The following is a 10,095-nucleotide window of genomic DNA, read 5'->3' on the forward strand; positions in this document are numbered from 1 at the left end:
GCTGAGTACAGTTCTACTCCTTGATTCAAACATAAGAAAACAGATTCGGTCAACTGTCTTGAATAGAGAATAATGGCACCTGTGATTGATATACTTTTGAAACAACAGGGAGTTTCATCTTGTTCCATGGTTTGTGCTGTGTCACATGGGGTAATTTTCATCTCTATTTTTCTAGCATTTTTTGAAAACAAGCCAAACAGACTTCTCTTGGTGTTTACTTCTTTTAGTGATCTCACAGCTAGGATCTTTCTTTCGAATGTACAAAATTGATGCTGTGAAACTTTGTGTAGAAAATTGGTGAGAAATTTTGCTATAAAAATGGAATGACATTGGATGTGGCTGTGAAAGTCAAGGGGAAGTCTTCTACTTGCTCTCCTATATTTAACCCATGTTCTAAAAATGTGTGGAAGCCACCCATTTATGCTCTGATATTTAATATGATTTCATTTTTTACTGGTAAAAGTTTCCCTTACAAAGTATAGATAAATAACCCATCTCCTTAGGCAAGTTGTATTGCTGCTGCATGTTCTTCTCTAATTAAGCACCATGTACTTGATTAGGGAGAAGGCAATGGCAATCCACTCTGGGTTGGACGAAGGAGCCTAGTGGGCTGCAGTCCATGGGGGTCACTAAAAGTCGGACACGACTGAGTGACTTCACTTTCACTTTTCACTTTCATGCATTGGAGAAGGAAATGGCAACCCACTCCAGTGTTCTTGTCTGGAGAATCCCAGGGACGGGAGAGCCTGGTGGGCTGCTGTCTATGGGGTTGCACAGAGTCAGACACGACTGAAGCGACTTAGCAGCAGCAGCAGCAGTGCTTGATCAGAGGGCTTCCCAGGTGGCGCAGTGATAAAGAACCTGCCTGCCAGTGCAGGAGATGGAAGAGGCCTGGGTTCCATCCCTGGGTTGGGGAGATCCCCTGGAGAAGGAAATGGCAACCCACTCCTGTATTCTTTACTGAAGAATCTCATGGAGAGAGGAGGCTGGCAGGCCACAGTCTGTGGGGTCAAGAGAGTCAGACACGACTGAAGTGATTTAGCACACATGCACAAATATGCTTGATAAAGATGATTCCTCTGGCATCAGGAATAAAGTACAGGCAACATAAGTGGGAAGAACTACAAGTCTGCAGAAAGAGCTGGCTGCCAACAGAGGCCCCCCCAACCCCCGCCTTTTATTTTGGAGTCATCAGAAACTCCTCATTTCCTAAGAAATTGAAAACTAACTTAATTTTAGAATGGGCATGTCATAGAATATTTAAAGCATGCTCACACTCATGTATGTGCAAAAACAGGAATGAGATCAAAATAGAACATAATTCAAAGGCAATTATGTACAAATGATTGCATGATTGTATAATATATTCAAGTCTATCTAGAGAAGAAATCACAATAAATTACATAACCAAAATTAATCTCCTGTGGTTTTCCAGACTGGTCCTGAGGGCAGAGGGTTTTACATTCATCGACTCATCACCTATTATTATGATCTTTAAATTAGAAAACTCAGTAATCTTTATCTGAGAATCATAAATCACTCTGCAAATGTAATTGGCTAAAACACAAGGACATAAGAAAGAATTATTATCTTCATTTTTGTGGCTGAAAGTTTTAGTTAAAAGATTTAATCTAAAAGCAACAAATGAATCAGTTATGAACAGACATAATCACTTTCTTTTAACCCTTGAGATCCTATTGGAATGCTTCATATACTTAGCAGTCTATTTACTCCTATGAAATTTTGCATTCATGCTTTTTATTACAAAAGAATTAACCTAATTATGTTCATTTAGAAGTCAGTATCAAAGTTAGCAACCATGTGCTGGCAAGGTAGCAAATATAAGTGCTTGTGAACCAGGGGAAATAGAACTAGTTTTCAAAAACAGTCATCTGACTGCTAGGAGGAGCTGCTAAAGTGAAGAGAAATTGCCTTTTCATCATTGACAATGCTGACAAATATTGTGTGCCCTGGATGAAAGGCATTTACAGAAGAAAACATTTATATTCAAAGTTCCCCAAGGTACGAGTGGGAAATTCATTGCAGATTGCCCTTTGGGAGCTGAGAAGGTATTTCTTTGCCAAAGGCTCAGTTATGTAATTTCCCCCTGGTCATATGTGAAAGAAATAAAGAACTAAAGCCCAAGAAGCCTGTTCTATCTTCAGCATCCACTATTTTTCTGTAAAGTCACTGAATGATCAGCTTCTCATTTATCCTGTCTGGCAGACTCCTTGCAGATTTTAGCCCTATTTATCTTGAGATTTCTCAGTCCCCTTTCTCAAATCACTGGTCCTCAGTTTTTAGTATTAGTCTCCTCCCTCACCTCGTTTTTTTCCCCTCTCTGTCCCTGAAATATAGGAATTACATAAAGTTTCATTTTGGACTTTTTAACTCTTCTCTCTGTTGTGAGCCCAGCCTGAATGAGCTCATCCAGTCTCCAGAACTAATACCGTCATTTGTATGTTAGGAATTTTTCAAAGTTCTGTTTCAGGTTATAAGGAAAGGAGAACAAATGTTAAATGTTATGGGAAGATGGCAAAATTAATAACACTGTACTGGTCCTTGATGACTTGAAGGATGTTATTTCTAGATGACCTGATGTTCATCCATAGACAAAATAAATGGAGCCAATGTAACTGGTGTTTAATGGAGGGATGTCAAGAACAAATAAAATTGTAGGAAAAAGACCTTTTGCCTACTTAAGATGAAACAGTCTTAGGGGCAAGGGACAAATTAAGAATCAGTGCTGATGATGCGGGAAGAGTTAAGTATAAAATCACTGAACCAATGTCAGGAAGAACTATCGTAACCTGCATCATACCCACTTAGGAGGTTTTCCTTAAAACTAGCAATGGACACAGAGATTTACAACAGGGGAATCATGGACCTGGGGTGGTCACCAACACTGCATTCACAGCTGCTGGATTCATTCGTCCTAAAGGATAATGCCTAAATTCAGAGAGAACCACGCTCTGGGATGATCAATGAGAGCATTGCTCATTATTGAGCAGTACAGTTGGGTTAGGTATGATCAGGGCAGGCTAACTCTCTTTTTCTTGTTTACCCTTCCTGCCTTGGGACCCTCCAGAATCTGGAGTGATACTCATATCCGTCTTTGGTCATGATTCCACTTCTAAGATCTGGATACGAATCGACAAATTTCTGAGGTTGCCTTATGAATACTCCCCGCTGATACCTTGTCTTTTTCACCTGCATACATCATCTTTGTTAATGGCATCAATGTTATTATCCACTTGGTTACCCAAATGATCAACCTCAAGTTTATATCTCTCCTTCTCTTTTACAATTCACATCCCCTGGTTCTGTCCATTTGATGTCAAGAGATATCCCCTGGCTCAGGGTCTTGGTCACCTCTCCGCAGTTCCCTCAGCTGTACCCTCATCTTTCCAGTCCAATCTCTACACTGTTGTCAAAATGATTCTTCTAAACCTCAGAAATGATCATGGCATTTCTCCTCCTCAGAAACCTTTAATGACTGCTCCAGCTTACACAATAGAATCCAAACTTCTGAATATAGCAGGAGACCCAGTATCTAGCTCCAAGCTTCTTTTTTTTCCCCCTTGGCCTCATTTACTCTGACCCACCTATGCTCCAGATATACCAAAAGGTTTCATGTTCTCAGAATGTGTCCTCCACTCATGCTTTTGAATTGCTTTAGAAATCTCTCCCTTTTTTACTCCCTGTCCTCCTTTCCCCCCCATAGGTTTTGTGTGAACTTGAGTTTCCACCACGTATTCTTGTTTATCCTGGGCTGTGGTGTGTTGGGTGTCACTTGACTCTGGATGCCTTGAGGCCATTGGACCAGATAAGGATGCTGTACTCAGCAAGTGTTGGGGCATTTATTCATTTCCTATTTTTAAAGGCATCCACATTTCGAGACTACTCTAGCCAATACAGCATAAAAGAAGAGACAGCAGGATGTTAAAACTGTATTTTTTTTTAACCTTAGAATCTACTGCATGCAGGTCTGTCAAAGTGAGAGTAAAAACCTGTTTCTGCCCATGTGATGCTTTATAAAGGAAATGATCTCTGGGACTTCATTTCTGTCAGGTTAAAGACACAGAGAGGGGACACAGAGAGGGACCAGATGAGAGGAAGTTGATGAGGACATTTCTTTGGACAGAGACGTCATGCACCAAGTCACACTTTTATTTTGGTGTGGGGGAGCTGTGGGGGGGTCTCGCCTTCTAGCACTCATGTATGCTTAGTTGCTCAGTCATGTTCAGCTCTTTGTGACACTATTGACTGTAGCCCCCCAGGCTCCTCTGTCCATGGAATTTTCCAGGCAAGAGTACTGGAGTGGGTTGCCATTTCCTACTCCAGGGGATCTTCCCAACCCAGGGATTGAACTTGCATCTCTTGTGCCTACTGCACTCTTTAGCACTGCACCCTTAGGGAAGCCCCTTTTCTAATCCTAAGCTTAATAAAAAGAAGATTTAAATGCTTGGGGAACATTAAAGTGTGTTTCTTGATGCTGGGAGACAGATATTGGGAGACACTGGATTTCTGTAGGCTGGAGAAATTCAACAGCGAGAGAAGGGCTGATGGCTTTGGTTCTGGAACCCTAGGAGCGCTTCTGAGTTGGATCTGCCTCAACTCCCAGAGTATGGAGAATTGGTAATACAAGAGGGCCAGGTGAGGGCTGTGCAGGAGAGGGAGCTGGGGAAAGTCACCTTAGGTCCTGCCCAGTAAGGCTGCCTGAGTTGGGACAGAAGAATTAGCAGAAAGAGGCTGGAGGTATACCATTGGAAGCCCCCAGAAAAAGAGAAGAAATCTGCTTAAACCACCTGCAAATCACAGGCTGCCCAGTCTCCAATCAAGTAAGATATCTCCTATTCCCTTATTTTTGTTTATTCCCCCAGCCTTATTCCTGGAGGGAGAAAAAACAGCTTTTGTCAGGAAGAAGAGAAAGCGAGTCCATGGAGCAGAAAGCAGGCTTGCTCCCTGAGGCAGACCTGTGCTGAAGAAGTTTAGATCTTATGACATTATCTTCAGAATTTTGACCGTTCCATAGGCTGGGTATTTTAATTTCTGAAATGAGACTTTTTAATCATTGAGATTCTTTTTATAGCCAGAAGAACTTTATCTGAGAGGGACTGAAACGTCACGAGTCTGCCCAAGTCTTTAGCGTGGGGAAAGGGAAGATTTCTGCCCTGCCTAATGTTTAAAGGAACTATGAGACACAAAAATAAATGTGCATTCCGCTTACAACTTATATGATTCATGCTTGTTCAATATGTTGGTTATACTGGAAAAGATAAAATACTAATACTTGGGTATCCACATAATGAGTGCTTTCTGATTTTTCTACAGTTGAAGCAAAAAAAAAAAATGATTGAGAAGTCCCTCTTGGTATCTATTTGTGTCTTGGTTTTCTGATGTTAATGAAAAACCTTTTGCTTACTAATATTAAAAATCGAACTATCATCTAAAGCTTTGAATAGGCATTCTCACATTTTAAGCTATTAATTATAGATCCTGGTTTTACAAGAAAAATCTAACTGGCATGCCATGCTTATAATGAAAGCAAGAAATTTAATTCAGTTATTAGTGTCATAAGAGAAAGAAAAGAAGCATTTAAGAAAGCTACATGGTGCTGAAATCAAGAGTGATGTTAAAATGGTCATCCCTCAATATCTGTTGGGTACTGGTTCCAGGACCTACCCCATCCATGGAAACCAAAATCTGTGGACGCTTTCATCCTTTATGCAAAACATCCTGGTACAGTTGACTCTGCATCTGTGGGTTTCATGGTTGGTAGAATTCGGGATGCAGGATACATCATGGATACAGAAGACCAATTATTTAGCAACTGGCACATTATCTAAACAAATATGTATAAAAAATGCTTTTATTCTCTAAACAGTATGAATAGTGAAATTGCTTGTCAAGTGATGTGTGTTTTGGCACAAATATTCATCCAATTTTCCTAATAATTTTCAAATATAAATCATTGTTGACTTTTAGAAATATCTGGTTGATCTTTGATTGACATATATGTCACTAGCTAAATGATGCCTACGTATGGGCCTGGACCTAACATAGAGAATGGCAGAAAATTGTTCCAATTAGTTCCCACTTGTTATTGAATGACTTTTTTAAAGAGAATTTCTCTTTATATAAATCAGATTGTTTATAATCCCCAATTCTCTGTCATCATTTGGTCAATTAACAGCTTGCTGAGAGTTTTCTCTTTTATGTATGTAATACTAGTTTGGTATCTTTATCATTGTCAAGAAAATTGTTTTATTAGAATATTTAATTGAATCAAACCTAATCCATTAGGTCAGATCAGACATCTTGGGTTTCTTCGAGTTCAAATTCCAGCTCTGCACATTAAGTTTTAAACAACTTCTCTATGCCTGTTTTCTGATCTGTAAAATGGGGATGCTGAGAATTACAGTATTTAATTATAGGAGTTAACATAAGGATAAGGATATAAGGATGCCTATAGAGACAATCACTAAATAAGTATAAAATTAATGCTAATACCTACTTCCTTTGGGCTTTTGGTGGGTTTTAAATGGAAGTTAATTTCAACAGGCACTATTAAAGTCTTTATCTCAGGCACTAGTACCCCGCATGGCTCCACGGGACGCATCTGTTGCTTACAACCTCCTACTGCTGGCCTCAGAAGCTCCTATTACCTTCTCAGTGCCTGTTACCTGTCTCCTTACTTTGGTGAGAGTTCATTTTGTGGTGACTGCAGTTCCTACATGCGACTCATAGAAGAGGAGGGCTCTGGGGACAAACGAGACTGGTAGCCTGTGGCCACAGCCAAAGTATGGTTCCATGAGCACCATGTACTTGACCCTCAGGATGCCCCAAACTGTTATCTCCCTTGTAGGACGCCAGTCTTCTTCTGACTTGGAGGATGATGCATGGACAGCAGTTGTCAAGTAAAAGCTGTGGTGGGCTGGCTGGCGGGCCAGCAGGCTGCTAGAAGCCCACTTGGAGAATCTGGACTTTCCCAAACAGCTGGTGTGAACAGGCCAGCCCTCCAGAGCCCTGAGGGGGTCATAGAAACTGGTGGTGCCTGGAAGGCAGGACTTTTGGGGACCCTGGAACAGGATCTGGAAGCTCTCTGCTGTACCCAGCATTCACCTCATAGCAGCTAGAATTGCAGGAGGTCAGTGACACCTGGGGGAACAGGTCTGGGGGGCAAAAGGCAGGCATTGATAAGGTAGAGTCTTGGAAGCAAGTCTTTTAATATTATAAAAACTTATGCAACTGAATAAGGTCCAGGTTGACTGAAAATCAGCCCTGGGTTAAAGAACATGCCTCTCATTTGACTTGGTTAGAATATCTTTCTTCTACTTCTAAAAGTAACAGGCAGACATCTCATAAGTTCAGACCTACTGAGTAAGATGGTAGTTTCTGCCTTTTCTCACTTGACAACATTTTTATTTATCACAGGGCGGGGACACAAACAAACATGCATTTTTCTTCTGTTTTTCGATAAATGTAGATGAGAGCAGAATCTTAAATGTATTTATCAGGGACATGAAAATTGCCAGTTGCTACCATCAAATGAACATATTACCTTTTTTTTCTTTTTTCTTGAGACAGGGTAAAATCTATTAAATATTGGTTTCCCAGGCTCCCAGTTGATTCTGACCTGACCTACTCAACCTGACCTTTCCTCTCTCCTACTCCAGGACTGGGGCTTATGCTTTTGGACTTGTATTTCACAGAAATGAGAAAGAAATAGGGAGGGAGAGAGACAAGTGGATTTAGAGGAGAGGTTGGTTACAACTTCTAAATTTCACAGTAATAAGTGACAGGGAACAAATGTGGACTAGGAGCAGTAACAGGCACGGGTGGGTGTTGTGGACAAATGGAGGGAAGAGATCCATCTCATCATTCGTGGACCAGCTCCAGACAACCATTATCATGAATGAATGTGGACCCACTGTTGCCAGAACTTTTAACTTTTCAAAGGTCCAAGTCTGGGATTTTGTGTGTGTGAACCTTCTTGAGTTTGAAAACAAGCCCAAACAAAGTGCAGCTGGAGGCCACAGGTCTAGTGCCTCAACGAGGCCTGGGGCAGAGAAGATTTTAACAGAATGAGGATGAAGTAGGAACAGCTGTGGTACGTTTGTGATGAAAGGCATAAAAGGCAAAAAGGAGGCTTTAAGGGTATGTCTATGGTGTTTCTTCCAGAGAAGGCAATAGCACCCCACTCTAGTACTCTTGCCTGGAAAATCCCATGGACGGAGGAGCCTGGTGGGCTGCAGTCCATGGGGTCGCTAGGAGTCGGAAATGACTGAGCGACTTCACTTTCACTTTTTACTTTCATGCACTGGAGAAGGAAATGGCAACCCACTCCAGTGTTCTTGCCTGGAGAATCCCAGGGATGGGGGAGCCTGCTGCGCTGCCGTCTCTGGGGTTGCACAGAGTCGGACACGACTGAAGCGACTTAGCAGCAGCAGCAGCATGATGTTTCTTTAAGGTATTTAAGAAAACCTAGAGAAGGACAGTATTTTGAAACAATTTTAGGATACTAGAAAGTGTGCTTTTGACATGGACAACATTCTAGCCTTGAATTATTTGGGTCATAGTTCTACAAGTAAGTGCCACATCATAAAAGAGGAACATTTTCCCCTCATAAGCTATATAAGGAGTTATCCCACCATCCTACCTTACATCTGAGTTACTCATCTCCTCTTTCCCTTGTTAATAATAAAACCTTTATTAAGGCACATCACTAATTATTAGAGAAATGCAAATCAAAACCACAATGAAGTATCACCTCACATCTGTCAGAATGGGCATCACCAAAAAGTCTACAAATAACAAATGTTAGTGAAGATATAGAGAAAAAGAAACCCTCGTACAGTGTTGGTGGAGATGTAAATTGGTGCAGCCACTGTGAACAACTGTATGGAGATTCCTTAAAATGTAAAAACAACTACCATGCATTGTGTGCTAAGTCACTTCAGTTGTGTCTGGCTCTTTGCAGCTCTGTGGACTGTAGGGAGCCTGGCAGGCTCCTCTGTCCATGGGAGTCTCCAGGCAAGAATACTGGAGTGGGTTGCCATGTTCTCCTCCAGGGGATTTTCCTGACCCAGGGATCAAACCCTATCTCTTAAGTCTCTTGCATTGGCCGGTGGGTTCTTTAACAGGCACCACCAGGACTACCATAGGATCCAGCAATTCTACTCCTTGATATATAGTTGAAAAGATTGAAAACACTAATTTTAAAAGATACATACACCCTAGTGTTCATAACAGTACTATTTATAGTAGTGAAGACATGGAAGCAACCCAAGTGCCTATCAACAGATGACTGGATTAAGAAGCTGGGGTGTACATATACAAAGGAATACTGGCCATAAAAAAGAATAAAATGTTGCCATTTGTAGCAGTGATTGGATGTAGAGAGAATCATGCTTAGTGAAATAAGCCGGACAGAGAAAGACAAATAATATATATCATTTGTATGTGGAATCTAAAATATGATATAAATGAATGTATTACAAAACAGAAAAGGATTCACAGACATAGAAAGCAAACTCATTTTGCTTTCTATGTCTGTGTTTTTCCGATTCTGGAAAGCGAGAAGAAGGTGGGGAGGGACAAGTTAGGAATGTGCTATTAACAGATACAAAGTACTATTCATAGAATAGATAAGCAACAGGATTCACTGTATGGCACAGGGTTTTATACTCATTATCTTAAAAAAACCTATAATGAAATATAATCTGCCAAAAATACTGAATCACTATGCTGTACACCTGAAACTAACACATTATTGAGATCAACTGTACTTCAGTTAACAACAAAAAAAGATTTTTACCATGATTTGTGCTACCAAATGTCTTAATCTTTTGTGGTGTAAAGATAAACTTTATGAAGGAAAACACAGATGCCAGTCTTACAAAATTATTAACCAAAGATTAGTGATTTTATCTAATTGTACCAAATTGCATTATTGCCAAAAGGCAATGCCAAAAGGCACCGACACTACTGATAGAAGTAGGTTTCAGCCAAGGGAGAATGACATGAGTTTGCAAAGTCTCTAGGACAAGAGTCATTCACCAGTCACACATTTCCACCACTTGATAACCGAAC

The sequence above is a fragment of the Bos grunniens genome, chromosome 2, assembly GCF_055505025.1.
Source record: "Bos grunniens cultivar Pamir isolate PY7600 chromosome 2, Bosgru_T2T1.0, whole genome shotgun sequence".
Taxonomy (NCBI): Eukaryota; Metazoa; Chordata; class Mammalia; order Artiodactyla; family Bovidae; genus Bos; species Bos grunniens.